Source organism: Tyto alba, unplaced genomic scaffold (genome assembly GCF_018691265.1).
Source record: "Tyto alba isolate M040663 unplaced genomic scaffold, T.alba_DEE_v4.0 Super-Scaffold_13, whole genome shotgun sequence".
In the NCBI taxonomy this organism is placed as follows: Eukaryota; Metazoa; Chordata; class Aves; order Strigiformes; family Tytonidae; genus Tyto; species Tyto alba.
Window position 1 is genome coordinate 1,894,653 of NW_024881275.1, and position 15,882 is coordinate 1,910,534.

At 44.9% G+C, this 15,882-nt stretch overlaps 1 protein-coding gene across 2 annotated transcripts in view; it reads left to right on the top strand.

Annotated features, from left to right (window-relative positions):
- Positions 1-4,196: 4,196 nt before the first annotated feature.
- Positions 4,197-15,882, top strand: part of FAM172A (family with sequence similarity 172 member A) — a 272,106-nt gene continuing 260,420 nt past the window's right edge. Inside the window, exon 1 of one of the 2 annotated variants that reach the window (XM_042787776.1) lies at positions 4,197-4,314. The gene's annotated coding sequence lies outside the window, so the exon portion shown is untranslated. The remainder of the gene's footprint in view (positions 4,315-15,882) is intronic. The other variant, XM_042787777.1, reaches the window with a different exon arrangement.

Sequence of the window (15,882 nt, forward strand, 5' to 3'; positions counted from 1 at the left end):
GTTCTTTTGAGTTACATTTTTTGCCTCTAAATTAAAAAAAAAAAAAAAAAAAAAAAAGCATTTTCATACTGACAGCACTGAAAATTTCATGCTCTGTCATGCAGACTGCAGCCCTCGGTAAGAACAGCTTTTCTCATCTCCGTGCTGCACAGCCACTCGCCCAGGTTGGTGCCTCCGTCATCAGTTGGCTGGCCCGCTTATCTCATGTTCCCAGCGCATCCCAGGCCTCTTCCTTCCAGAACATTTTTAGTTTAGTGGCTTTCTTGAAAGTCTCTGGGTCTTGTTTCTGAGGTTTTTTCCCCCCCCCCCGTGCTGTTTTCAGTGCAGTATCACCACTATTTCACATGACTAGCAGTTGACAATTTTTCTCTTTGAAACTCCCTCTCTTTCAAATTCAATTTCCTAATTGTTTCATGGGAAAGGAACAGAGTCTTTGGCCTTTGTTTTATTATTTATAATTTTGGAGGGAAAAAACAAAGGCATGGCAACAGAAAGGACTCCTTTCGGGATCAAGTCCAGACAAACACATGATGGATGTCTAGTTAATTCTAGAAAAAAAAAAGAGAAATGTCTCTCTCCTGGAGATCTGTGACCATCTATTGCCTTAACCACTGTGGCAAGACACAGAAAATCAGGTATCCTGAAGCCTTCAAGAAATCTTAATGTCTCTAAAAAAGACCTCTTTCCTTCTCATTTATCCTAACTAATGAGTTCATAGACAATGTTTTCTGTTCTTTCAGTGCATGGTTTTGAACTTTATGCTGTTAAATTTTATCCCATTTCTCTCACGCTAGTCAAGAAGATCATTACTCATAATACCTTTCAACTTAGTGTCATCTTCAAATTTCATAGATGCACATCCAATTCTTATCTCTGTCCATTAACGACTAGATTGCACATACTGTGTCCAAAAACTAATTACAGTCCCCAAAGAGTGTTCCTGCTTATTCCTCTCTTACCTGGTAACTGCCCTTCAGCTGAGGCTTTTGCAATCTCCTCCTCAGCCACTCCACATCCACCTTACCAAGTGATTCTGGTCTGAATTATCATCACCCCCACCTTCAGCAATATCTCCTGTGGGGAATCAGTTCCTTCACTTCAGTTCAGATACACCAGGGCATTGATTTACTCTTGTGAAAGAGAATGCAATGGTACCAGAATGACATGATCTGCTCCAGGAATCACCACTCTGCAACTTGCCCTTCATGTCTATGTTCACAAGTATGTCAAAATCTGGTCTAACTCTGTGTAGTATTGAGTAACCTGGCAGTGCAAGGTGAGTCATCCCACCTGGGCATGAGCTGGTGCAATCCAACTGATTTGGAAATAATTTATACAAAAAGGATGCTTTTTCTAAGCAGTTTTAACCTCTTTATGTTCCTTATGCTTCCTTTAGAGTCACAGAGGAGATCTAGGTTTGAAGAATAAAGTAACAAATGCTGAATCCCATCAGTTTTAACTAGGTCTGTCACCTCCTACAGACTCGAGACACATTGGCAGTCATTTAACAACATGCAGCCCAACATAGTTTTAATTACATGACCACACACTCTTTTTGCAGGGGACTGTTGTTTCATATGTCACACAGGATGACTAGTGCTAATATAATAACCAATAGTTCAATGCTTTATTTTATCTACATTCTTTGAAATCCAGCCCTCTTTACCAGACATGGGTGAAATCATAGTTTCTGAAGGTATTTTATGGAACTCATTTCTACTACATCTGAGTGTTTCAAACTTTATCTTCACATAATCCACATAAGTAAATGGTGGTTTTGCTTAAATTGGGAACTGAAATTAAGGCAAAGCAGTTTTAATAATCTTGGGTGCTCAATTGAAAATAATGCAGACCTGACTTACAACAGATCCGACGTTCTACAGCACCCTGTGTAGGCAAATCACAGCTTCCATCTATTTCAGATGTAACTATTCACACATTGTTTCTGAAAACTGAACTCAAGAACCTTACTGGGCGTTCAACAAGCATCAAATAAATAGGTCTAAAACACTGGGCTTAAGTAACATATCTGTAGTATCCACTGCCATCCATGAATGCTCTAGCATTAGGAGGAACAGAATACTGAAGAAGAAAATAGACTGAGATTCTGAAAAAGAATCAAAACACTCAATTTGTTTAGGTACAACAGTAAGCATGCAGATTAGTATTTTTACTAGAGTTAGCCTATTGCTGGTACTACTGTAGGTCACAGGAGTCTCTAAAAATACCAGAACTCCACAGTCCTACATTCAAGTAGAAGATAAAAAAGCCCAGTTTCCAGATAGTGACTATTTGCCACACATCACCTGTTTCCTCTTCACTGCTGATGTTTGGAATTTTGGGGTCAGTCCTCTAACGAGGCTTGGAAACCTCCTCTTTCAACCTGCTACCTCTTTGGAATACAAAGAGCATCAAATCTATGGTCAATAGTTCTTTGCTGGTCAAACATCTCCAAAATCATTAACCCTCCCCCCCACACACACCTCCTTGTTTTGCTAAAACTTTTCCTCCTTGATTCCTTCCCTGTAGTTATAAAGGGCTGTATCGAGATCATGGGCAGGGCACATTTTTAGCTGTACTGCTCACGCTAGCCAGCCCTGAAACTTGTTCCCGACTCCTACATTCTACCAGTTTATTTTTGTTGTTTGGGTTTTGTTTGGTTTGCTTCTGCTGCACACAGCAGGAGATGGAGGATGATGGTGAGCCAGGTAAGACCCCAACAGAAAATGCTGACTACTTTTAACCTGAGTCAGTCCCAACTGGGTTCACTTGGCAGCTTAGCAGACAGATGGCATGAACATTGAGAGGCTAGGGTTGCTAACATCAATACATTTACCAAAATAATGTTCATTAAATGATTCCCAACCCTAACTTCTTCTGTTCTGCTATAGATAATACAGTTGATGGGCTACACTTCAATCACAGTGCTGTCATATGGCATCACAAGTGCCTCCTCAAAAGACAGACAGCTAAGCACTTCTTTTTAACATAGCAAATACAGGGAAAATACTGTCTCAATAAACGAGGCACAATATTTGTAAAATTTAAATAGACAAGTTCTCCAGGACATTATAACATCTTCTGCAGCAAAGAAGTATTTTGCTTATTCTTTGCTTGGGTGTTGCAGAAAGACATTGTGAGCAAAACATATGAGCTTGATGTTTTCACTCAGAGCAGCTGGGAACAGCCTGGATGAGAAACGCTTTATCTTCTCCCTCGTAGACCTGTCCGTGGCTCCCTTTGCCTGGACGTGGCCATCAGTGATGGGACATTTCAGTTGCGTGCAGGGTTTGCGGCCCGTTTCAGGGCAGGAACAGCTTGCAGCCTTCCAGGGCAGAGCCACGACAGGTGGGAAAACTCCCCCGAGAAGCTTCATCCTGCAGGTTATTGGCAGCCGTCCGACCAAATCCGGGAAGCTTTTTGAGGGAGCAAGACCACACGCCCCTTAAGTGAAACTCGACGCGATTCCTCTTGCTAGGCCGGGGCAAGGGGGTGCTGGAACCCCAAACTGGGTTAACTGGTGTGCAAAAGCCAGTCTCACCAGTTTATTCCATTGATGCGCAGAGGTGGGTGCCGGGTGTTAACACGCAAAAGAACTCCCAAGGTTTTGATTCGCCTCAAACCGCACAATTCCGTATTTACTATAATGACTGCCCGTTAGCTGCTTTCCCCCTCATCGATTAGCCACGTGCCTTCTCTCGATTTAAACTCGGTTTTTAATTTTCTGCGAAGCTCAGCGGGGGAGGGCCGTTATTCGGGTGGGGGTCTCCGAAGCGGTGGGTGTAATTTTTACTGTTATAATAAGGGCAGTTCCTGCAAAGGAGACTCCAACCCCTAATTAAACTGATTCACAGTGAACAATTCTGAACAAGCCTCCGCGTTCCGCAATGTCCGTCTTCTTTAAGGGCAGCAGCTCCCGGTTAGGAGTTTCTTACTAATTATTGCTGATGGTTGGAAGGAAAAAAAAAAAAATAAAATACTACCCGTGCTGGGATTTGATGGTAAAACATTTGTTTATCACCGGATTTGGCGTCTGGCCACCGTCCCCGCGCGCTTCTGAAGCCGCCGCCTCCCAACACCCGGCACGAACGGGTTTGTCCTAAATCTCGCCGTTTTTCACCAATTCCTGCGGCCCCACCGCGCCGTGACGCCGCCGCTCTCCTCCACCCTCCCACACTTCCGGGTTCTTCCCCCCCCCCCCCCTCCGGGCGCTGACGTCACCGGAAGCGGAGCCCGGAACGAGAAGCGGCGGCGGTTGGGGGGGTGGGGACGCACACGCGCGCGCGCCCCGCCCCCGCCAGCGACGGGCGCCAGGTACGTGTGTGCGGCCTCCGGGGCGGGGGGGGGGGGGAGGCGGGGAGCAACCGGCTGCTTCGGCCTCCGGCGGCGGGGGGGGGGGGGGTGGCGGCCCACGGCTCCCCCTCACTCGCACGCCCCGGCCTCCGCTCGCACACACACCCCGGTTTCCCCTCGCAGAACACGGCTTCTCTTCATAGGGCCCGGCTTCCCCTCACACACTCCCCGGCCCTCCCCTCACAGAACCCCGGCTTCCCCTCGCTCGCACGTCCCGGCCTCCCCTCACACGCTCCCCGGCTCCCCCTCACAGGGCTCGGCCTCCCCTCACAGAACCCCGGCTTCCCCTCGCTCGCACGTCCCGGCTTCCCCTCACACGCTCCCCGGCTCCCCCTCACAGGGCTCGGCCTCCCCTCACAGAACCCGGCTTCCCCTCGCTCGCACGTCCCGGCCTCCGTTCACGCTCCCCGGCTTCTCTTCACAGGGCCCGGCTTCCCCCACACACGGCCTGCCTTCCCCTCGCACGCCTCAGCCTCCCCTCACACACTCCCCGGCCTGTCCCTCCCATACACCCCAGCTTCCCCTCGCAGACCTGCCCCGGGAGAAGGCGCTGGGCCCGTGGGGCCTTGTCTGTGTGAGGCAGCGGGGCTGGAGGAGGAGGAGGAGGAGGTGGTGTGTACCTGCAGCCAGGGCTCCTCAGCACGGGAGCGGGTTTAAAAGTGGAGAGGTGCCACCAGCCCTGACCAACCCCGTGTTTGTGCGGACAGGTGGGGGACGTGGCCCTTCACCCAAGGACTGGTGTCCCCCCCCCCGAGTTATCACGCTGAGCCCTGACCAACCCCGTGTTTGTGCGGGCAGGGGGGGACGTGGCCACAGCGTCCCCTTCACCCAAGGACCGGTGTCCCCCCCAGGGTCACCACGCTTTGCCTGTCGCCGTGCCATGTGTTGGCACCTCCGGAGCGGGTGTTTGGTGTTGACAGTGGGGAGTGAGCTGGAAACAGGATATCCATCACCACATTTTCCAAACAGTTTAAAGCTTCCCACCCATCCCCCCTCACCCCAAATTGCATGCTCGCAGCCTTTGCTGCAGCTCTTTGGTGCTGTCAGCTGCTTTCATGAAAGAAGACTTGTCAGTTTTACCTAATGCAAGCTTTCTGTACAGTCATAAATGACTAAAAGTTACTGCGTGAGCATAATTCTCCTGACTTCATAATACAGCTGGGCTGGAGTGGTAATTTTCATTCTGAGTTTCGCCTTCCCAGTTATGTGTGATTGAACACTCATTGTTGGAGTAAAGTTGCTTGTAGTTGGTCTGGCAGCTTAGAAAGCTGCATGAAACATTTGTCATTCCTGAGTTATCCAGACATAATGTAGGGAGGTAACTTTCTGTTTAAATTATTACTGTTACTTGGTTTTGGTTTGGAAATGAGGTAACTCAAAATCCGTCATTCTGAAACATCAGGTGTTACACATCTATAGTTCCTTTCAAAAAAACACATGCATTGCTTTTTGAAGAAAAGTTGGCTTCTTTTTTCTTTCAAAGCTAAATACTGAAACTTTTGATTAGAGAAGGTACCTCCATCCTTCCAGGTAGTTAACTTTTAACTGTGGTGCTACATGAGCCAAGCTGCTCTCATGCAATCTGGCTTAACAAGACCTCACAAAATGTAGCATCCACTTTACACTATTTCTGCATGAAGTTTTTGGCTAAGGAGTTTAAGCAGTTTGGTTAAGCAGGTCCTTATTCAGGGCAGGTGTTCATCAGGACATACAGTCACTGGCAAAAGAGGTGTTACAAAATCAACAGCAATTACAAAGCTAACTGGCTATCTTTGGTCTTAACTGCACAGTGATTTGGTGACACAATAAAGAGTAGGGTGGTGACAGTATTTGCTTTCAAAGAAGCATAAATACCACTAGTACAGCAAAAAGTTGCAGTCCTTTTGGTAATCATTAATGCTTTCTTGGAATTTCTTGGAATTTAATGACACTGTGGGTGAAAGAGGGTGGCAGCATGTTACACTGCTGATGGTAAAGCTGCCTGATGATAGCCTATTGATCAGAGAATGCCTGCAGGATGTTAAAATTAGGTATTTTGTAAATATGTAGGAAAAGGCAAAAATGCTCTTGTGTAGGGAAAACTAAAATCTTAGCAATTGAAGCTGCTTAATGTTTTAGAGGGTATCGCAGTGTGATAACAATGCAAAATACAGGAAGCACGTCTTTGTGTGCTCCCCTGGGTTTGGAATTGAACAGATCTGGTGTTCTGAGTGTTTCAGGTATTATTTCACCTTCTTTGCTCGTGAGACTACTGGCCTTCATGGGGTGTCCCCTGACAGAAGGCCCAGGCCATGGCTGGGCCCGTTGCTGAGGTCACTGCCAGCCTGGCTGCTGGAGGTCTGATGTGCCACCCTTGGTGTTCGTCTGGGCACTCCCCAGCCAAAACGTGGTGCGTTAAGACAGATGTAGTATTTATAGTTTTTAAGCTGACCTGACTCCTTTTGTCTGAAGTAGGTTAGCAGATGCTGGTAGATGTAGGAGTGAGATGAAAACTTCCAGCAGGCCAAGAGTACTGAGCAGCTGGAGGTGGACGAGGGCATCATCATTTCAGAAGCATAGTGCATGCTCAGAGTGGTATCTGCCTTACTGAAATACCTCTAATTATTTGAGTTTTCTCACCAGTGCCTGGATTTTGTCTGTTTTCTTCAGATTGCTTTTTCAGTGCTTGTAGCCAATTATGACTGTATGTTAATCTGCTAGATGACTTGACCATGGTTTTTACTGAATTGCCTTTTATGTGCTAGTTAGCTAATGTTTGGGAGAGCTTCTCCTTATAATTACTCGGTGGGGATTTGTCTGTTGGTCTCTCTTCTTTTAAGTTCACAACCTTATTTTTTTTTTCCCCTGAAGACTCAGCACTGACTTTGGAGGTTTTGTCCATTCCAGGCTCTATAGAAAAAGTTCTGAATGCGACTCTATTGCTGGTACTTTGAATTTGACCCACTGTTCCTTTGGGGAACAATGTGCTGTGGTGACTGAGGAGTTCTTTAGATTTACAATAGATTCCTGGAATTGTTTGAAGTAAAGCATACATACAAAGAATGAATGGATATCTTATTTTTTTTCACTCACTTACTGAAACAAATTGGTTAACAGTGGGTATGAAAACATCTGCTTATGAAATTTAATGCTGCCCTATGAAATCTTTTTGTGCTTCAGAAAAGGCATTTTTTTTTTCTTTATAAGTGTGGTCGTACATGTATCTACTTAGCCTGTAGACCAGTTTTACAGATTTGCACTGAGAGGAATTCCTGAAGCACAATTTAATGGGTTTAATATGGTTATTTTCCATGGAAGTTGTTAAATATTTTAAGTGCTGTGGTTAGGATGTGCGTTATGTACACATACACACTCTTTTTTATTTTTTTTTTTTTTTAGAGGATGACCCTGGCTTGTGGACTCCGAGAACTTAATGTTTAACTACTCACGGTATTCCTTACACTGTTGCAGTGTGACGGAGTCGTATTGAAATGTAAAAAGATACAGCATTCAATTTTGTATTATCCTTACCTTTCTGCTGAGCTCACCATTAGATACTTATTAGTGCCAGTTTTGGTAGTGATTTTTGGTTTTACGGCTGACTACTTTTAGGAATTAGACTGGGACCCACTAGTCATTTCCCTCCAGCTACAGACCCACTCCACTGTTACCAGAGTGCCCAGGGTGCAGTTTCACAGCCAGTTCACGTTACATCCCCATGGCTGGAAGGGGTAGCACTCCTCTTCCTCCTGCTCAACCCTCCCAGCCGTATGAGGGGTCACCTGGCTGCATAGTGGGCTAGGTGAGGAACAGAGCTAGAGATGTAAAATTCTCCTTTCTGGTTGCATCAGCTTGCTCGCTAGCATGAGTGCCATCGTGAGAAAAGCTGTGGGACTGTGGCTGGGAGTGGAGAGGAAGGGCTCAGCAGATCATGGATCTGCAGCCTGAGTCACCTTGTTCTTGAACTGACTATGGTGAAAGCCCCTCTACCAGTTCCCTGAGCAGTCTGCTCCTGTGAGTTAATTATTAATGATACTTCTGGTGAGGATGGTGTCCTCCTCTGTGGGCTAGTGCAGTCTTCATGTAACCGCTTTTATTCCCATTACACTCTCCTGCAGAGTATTGACCTCCAGCTTGGTGGAACCTCTCTGGTACAGCAGCTGGTATTCTCTTGAGCGGGTATCCAAAGAGGAGAGATAAACTGTGTGTAGAGGCTAAGTTTAGGTGTTTCTTCTTCATAGTTACTGTAGTTTCTGCATTCTTCCAGCTTCCTGTTGCCCAGCAGAAATTGAAGGGACCAATCTGTGCTAAGCCTGCGATACAGACATTTGAGTCTTGGAGATACTGATTTTTAATACCCTCCTGAAATAGGCATTGTCTTAGCAACTGTAGTATTAGCTGAATCAATATATTTAGTATGGTGGTAAATTTAGGAAACTCTTCTGTCAGTAAATACGTTTTTTTCTCAGGCAGGGAAATGAAAGAAAATGTTCTCTATCATATGTCTAGATAGAGAGACAATGGTGACAATGAGATTTAGTTGTACATGTTGTCAGTTGGTCTGCAAATTAGCCAGTTCTGGTGTTGACTGGAAGCAGATCCATACCTGAAGCACCAGTGATACTGAATTGTTAGTGTTTATGTTTCTTGGTGCTTGTGCATTTAAAGTCAGGCCCAGCATACTACATTATTCCAGTTTCTGGGTTTTTTTGATTGGTTGGTTGTGTTTTGGTTTTTGTTTTTGTTTTTTTTTTTTAGTTTATTGCTAGTTGTTAATAAGGATGTTTTCCATTTTACTGGCAATTTCAAGTCAAAGTTTAAGCTAATTTTTTTTTTGAGAGAGACATACTGAAAAATGATTTTGACTGTCTTGAAAATATTCTTGATTACTCTTAAGTACCCCTAGGCATCTCCAAGATGTAGATAAGAAATATGAAATCTAATAGGAAGATAGCTTTGGAAATTGTGAACTATTTCCCAAGACAGCTAGTCTGGATTTGTCTAAATTATAAGCTTCATAAAGTTGCCATTTTCCATTTGCAATTAAATCTTTTAAGATATTTGTTTTGAATTCTCTAGGCATTTCAGCTGCAATGAACATACTCTGCTGGCCTACTGAGCTTTCTTCACCATGTCAGCTTTATGCAGCATGCATGACGAAAGCTCCTGGTGGGACACAGGCAAAATGGGTTCTCCTGTTTCTCATCATCTCTTAACTGAAGTATATTTTGGCTTAGGAACAGGCATAGTGGACCTCATTCTTGGTTTATTTCTGCTACATGCTAGGAGTTAATAGCTCAGTTGTACTTGCAGCCGTTGTATACCCCTGGGCTTGACAGAAAACTGTCTTGGTTTTTAGAGTAATAACTGCTTGTCTGAGAAGATGGACAAGCCAATTCTGGTTGATCGTGCTGTCAGTGTGCCAGGTACACTCCAGGTTGCCTTGCATGTTGCATCAAAGACCAAGCCCAACAGATAACCTAGTGGTTATAGTTCTTTTAAAGTTCTGCATGCCAGGCTCCACAAAGCCTCAAAATACACATTTGAGTGAATGTGCTATTTATGCATGGCACCATTAAAGTATAATACATGCAAATCTGGGTATCCTTGTTCAACTGAAGATGTTAAACCATGTTCTTTCTTTGCTTTCTTCCTTCTTGTCCTAAGCACTAGAATATAACCAAGAAACCTTGAAAACACCCAGCTTTTTTTCTAGCAAATAAGCATGTAATTCCTCTTGCAAAACATATGTGTTATAAACCCATCTCAAGAAACAAGATGTTGAATAAGTGGACTAGATTTAAATAAAAACAAGTACCACAGTCAAAAACAAAACTAGAAGTATTTTCAAAGGAGAAGTATGTTAACAGGAAGACTTGGTAGTGGGAGAGCCATTATATAAAGTCATTATGGAGATATGGTGAAATGAGGGATAAATAGGTGTGCTCATGCACACAAACTGTATCTCTCTTGAAGAATAATTGCCTGCGTAGTGAAAGAGTATTTCCCCACTGAAGCATACGATTAAATCTTGTGAAATAAAATCTGAACGCTCAGGAATTGTGTATCTGTATGTTGATAACTCCCAAGCTGCAAGTCTGTGTTAACATAGCTACCCACCTCCATGCCAAGGCAAAATATTTCAGAGCAAGCAGAGCCATCAGAATCAAAGCTATTATAAATACAGACTCACGTGTGAACATGCTAGTCAATAAGTCAAAAATCAGTGGAGGTTTCTTGATACTTTATTTTACATGTTTGTATTTTGGAATAGCAGGGCTTGAAATTTAGAAGAATAAACTAATGCCTCTCACCGTGATCATTTATTGACTCCTTATTTTGCTTTGTCTGTATTTCTTTCTTGCCCACGTGGGCAAATCAATCTAAAAAGTTTTCAGGTGGCAGCTGTATGTTGCTGCCTTGTTCTGTCACCTCAGTTGTACCAGGTAATGAACTAAATCTGAGAATTGATAAGTTAAAAGTATGCTCTTAAAAAAAAAAAGTGGGGTGCGGGCAGGGGTGGAAAGAAAGGAAGGTGGCTTTAACTCAGATTAGGTCCCTGTTCTGCTTTAACTTAGATCTAATTCCCTGAACCTGTTCGCTATGCGTTGCTACAAACAGTACTGTCAGCACAGCTGAGGGGGTAGCGTGGGCAGGGGGTGGGACCACGTAAGTCGTTTTGCAAAGATGTGTTTGGGAATATGTCCTTTGATTCTAAGACCTGGGGGCAGGAACAGTCTTTGTACTGTATTTGTTCTCTATGACACAGTGGGGTACTTGTTATCTGTCCGGATGAAGTCGAACACAGCTTTCCCTTGGGGTGGATTTAACATTTCTCAGCATAAGAAATTGTCCTCAATTTTTAGAAATTTCAAGCATGTTCTGATACTGGCAGCATGAAAGCTCCAGGTTATCTCACTCAGTGTTATGTCCACTGTGATAATGAAACTTTTATTTCCAACAAGATGCAATAGATGCTGAAGTACCGTGCAATGTGAGATTTTGTATCTGTAGCAAACCCCAGCTAGTATCCTGACTTGTATTTTATTTCTTAAGACGTGATTTTCTGTTGTCAGTGACTCAGAAATGGACAATGACATTTTTGGCACACAGTGCCATTTATTCCCCATTGTTGCTCTTTCTACATAGGTTGTACCTTGATTTCTAGCATTACATTCATGTGAATCATCCCACCAACTTCACTAATATTGGATAGGTTGAACCTATGTTCCTGCAGGAGTGCTGTAAGTTCTTGTTCATTATCTTCCCAACATCATTCTGTGGGCAATTAAAAGATTTTAAAAAAATGTTTGTCTTTTCATTCTTTGTTCTCTTAGTTCTGTTCTCCTTGTCTTTCTTTCTGCTGAATATTTAAGAAGTCATAAATATCAGGGTAACTCCCTAAGGAGTAATTTTGAAAGGACCACACCAAAATAACCAGAAGTTTGAATTCTTGCCTGTGTGAGGTAGTTGGTTGAGGGAGGAGAGGAGGAATAGAAATGTGCTGAGATGTGAAGTCCAGTTCCTTATTGTTACTAACCCATACATGCATTTTCTTGGGATGAGAGAGAAAACTATGACCTAGTTTGTATCAGACAGAAATTGAAATTTTCAAAGCTAGTAGCACATTCCTCTGAGAAGCTCAGATTTTGCCTCCCCAGTGATTTCCAGAGGAAACATTTAAAGGACCATTGTTTAGAAAATTCCTGAGAATTACAGTCTTTAGGGAGTACTACCAACAGGAATGTAAGAAAGCTTTGTACACTGGTGGTGTTAAAGTATCTAGCTTTCCAGAAAAGGAGTATGGTATAGATAACATAGTATTTTGTGTGTGTGTGTGCTTGTACTAAATTGCATTTATCTGCTGTTCTATAGCAGTATGGGATAGCAGATAAATACATTTTAATGTTTTACTTTATGGGAAATGCTGGTAGATAAAACACCCTCAAAGAAATTTACCATGAGGGTGGTTGAACATGGGAGTGGGACCCAGAGAAGTTGTAGAATCACCGTCGTTGCACATGTTCAGAACTTGGCTGCACAAGTGCCCGAACAGCCTGTTCTGGTAAGACTTGCTTTTTTTATGAGGTTGGACAAGTTGACTTCCAAAGGTCCTTCCAGTATACATAATGCTGTGGTGCAGTGCCTCTGCTTTGGGTGAGAAACATGATACTTGGCAAGGTCTACTTTTGTGTTGGGTATCAAGTTTTAGTATGTAAAAATCTCCTGTGATTCTACAAGACCTGTTATGCCCTAACCGTAACCTAGATGTGTCCACCATCCGCACGGAACAACTGAGCATGCTTGTTCCACTTGTGATGACTGTGGTGAGAGTGACCTGGAGAAGTGGACAACAGGCAGTTTGGTCTGAGGAAAATGCTTAGTGGCTTTGTTATTGCCATGATTGTTCTGTAATGGCAGGATGAATGAAACCAGGGGACTGGAGTAGAGTGGACAAGGGGAAGCTTGGAACGAGGAGTTGAGTTGGCGGTGTCTCTGTGAAAGCACTTGAAAGGACGAGTGAGGACAGCTTGGGGAGGGGGTGGAATGGAACTGGAAGCTCTCCATGTGGAATGAGGCCAAGTGGGACTGGGAACTTGTGAGAGAGATACGAGTGGATGATTGAGAGGCACTTAAATGTGAGGGAGGAAGAACTTAGGATGGCAGAAATGTTAGGGTCATACTTAAAGCTCAAGAGGAAGGGCAGGCAAGAAAATGAGGAGCTCCTTATCAAGTGAGCATCTTCATTTTACACACTGACAAAGGCAGAATGCAGTTGAGCAAAACAAATGTTATTATGTCTTCTGTATTGGGTTTGCACGGCGCGGTGTTGGTAGTGAGGGAGCTCCGGGGTGGCTCCTGTGAGAAGCTGCCAGAAGCTGCCCCCACGTCCCACAGAGCCAAGGCCAGCCGGCTCCAGGACAGACCCGCCGCTGGTAGCGCCTCTGGGACTACGTGTGTAAGAAGGGGGAAAAACCACCTGCTTTGCCATTGCAGCTGGAGAGAGGAGCGAGAAGATGCGAGAGCCACAACTCTGCAGGCAGCCAGGTCAGTGGAGGAGGAGGAGGAGGAGGAGGAGGAGGAGGAGGAGGAGGAGGAGGAGCTCCAGGCCCGGGAGCAGAGGTTCCCCCACAGCCCCTGGCGCAGCCCCTGGCCAGGCAGGCCGTGCCCTGCACCCACGGAGCTCACGGGGGAGCAGATGCCCACCTGCAGCCCGGGGAGGGCCCCACGCTGGGGCAGGGGGGTGTCCGAAGGGGACCGTGACCCCGTGGGGAGCCCCACGCCGGAGCAGGGTCCTGGCAGGACCCGTGGGCCCGTGGAGAGAGGAGCCCACGCTGGAGCAGGTTTGCTGGCAGCACTCGTGACCCCGGGGGGGACCCACGCTGGGGCAGCCTGTGCCTGAAGGGTGCACCCCGTGGGACGGACCCGCGCTGGAGCGGTTCCTGGAGAGCTGCAGCCCGTGGGCAGGACCCACCTCGGAGAAGTTCGTGGAGGGCTGTCTCCCGTGGGAGGGAGCCCGAGCCGGAGCAGGGGAGGAGTGTGAGGAGTCCTCCCCCTGAGGAGGAAGGAGCGGCAGGGACAAAGGGTGATGGACTGACCACAGCCCCCACTCCCCGTGCCCCTGCGCTGCTGGGAGGGGAGGGAGAGAAGTCGGGAGTGAAGCTGAGCCTGGGAAGAAGGGAGGGGTGGGGGGGAGGTGTCTGAAGATTTGGGTTTACCTCTTATTACCCTCCTCTGATTTGATTGCTAATAAATTAATTTTCCTGAGCTGCGTCTGTTTTGCCCATGATGCTAACTGGTGAGTGATCGCTCCCTGTCCTTATCTCGACCCACGAGCCTCTCGTTGTATTCTGTCCCCTGTGCAGCTGAGGAGGGGAGTGACAGAGCGGCTTGGGGGGCACCGGGGGTCCAGCCAGGGTCCACCCACCACACCATCATTTTGTTAATTACTTGGATGATGATGTCACAGAAAGTACAGTTATTTGACAGAGTGTACCAGGCTGGGAGAAGATTTAAGTTCTGTGAAGAATAAATTTAGAATTTCAAATGGCTTAGAAAATATAGAGAAACAACATAAAAGAAATAATGCTGTTTTAAAGGACAAATGCAAAGTACACTGCTTAGATTAGATAGTTCCCTACATAAATACAAACCAGCAATAATTCTAGAAAAAAGAATCCCAGATATTTTAGGTGAATCATAGTCTGAACATGCGTCAGTAGCACTGTTCTGTTGCAGTAAGGATAATCATTCTTTTGGGATGTATAGTTAGAAGGGACATATTTATACATGTCACATAATTTTAGTCTATTCCACATTGCTTGGGCTTCAGCAGTTTTGGGCATTGCGTTTAAGAAATGGTTTGAGCCCGTGGGAGACTCTTTTAGGGAAAAGCAACAAGAATCTTCAGAAGTTTTGGGGAAAAAAAAGTGCAATGTGGAAAGGTGGAAAGAGTAGTTTGCTCAGACTTGAGGAGACTAAGACAGACGTGAAAGCAGTGGAAGGGATACTACAAAGAGAAAGGGCATAAACTTCATATGTGTCGGGAAGTAAAGGGCTGTGGCAAAAGTTAGGAAAAACTGCTTTCCTGAAAAGGGTAGTTTGACATTGGAATATATTTCTGTTAACAGCCAAAATACTCATACTAGGTCAAACAGGATGGTTTAGTTGTCAGTTATACTGGGGGAAGTGGCTTCTCTGTAGTTGTTGCAGAGTGTGCACTACCACCCACCTTGCATGGAGGGGAGAACAGCATTGGTGGGGGAGGTTTCCCCTTGCCTTCCATTCCTCAGGGATGTCAACTGCAGTTGGGGGAAGCAGAGCAAAAGGCAGGAGGTATGACAGTTTGAATGTCCATTGGGGCACAAGAAGAGGATCAAGAGAGAACTTAGTTAACAACTTGAACTTATTTTTGGGGAGTTATCATCATGGGTATTTTTTTTAAAGAATTTAGGTAAGACCGCAGTGGACAGAAAACTTAGATATAGATGACACTAATTTAGAGAAGTAGGAGAGAATGAGGTGACTTCTTTCCTCTTTGTTTTTATTTTTCCACATTTTTTTTTTTGTATGAGACTGGAGTTTAGTGCATGGGTGCTGAACTAAGTTTGTACAGGCAATCTTGGTTTTGATATTTCCTGATACCTGTAGACTTGACAGTGTATTAATAGTGTCTTTCTGTAAGGAAGATGCACATACTAAGTGTATGCTATTATCTATGGAAATTTTTAAGATTTTGTTAATCTGCAAGGTGATTTTAACCAGCTTGAAGATGTTTTAATGCACTTAAAAGAATGGTTGCCAGTAGAATGAGTAATATCCAGTGTTGTCAGCTTTCACAAATTTGTCGTGGCTGTGACCCTGGTGCTTTTGACAGTTTCATGATGATAAACTTTGTTTCACACACACGGAAGAATTGGAATCAGAAAGAAATTCCTGAGAACACAGAACTGAAAGCCTTGAGCCCATGAACTCTTGTTCAACTGCACCACACACACACACACACACGAACTTTTTGCATAGTCATTTGTGGTGCACTTTTAATTTTCT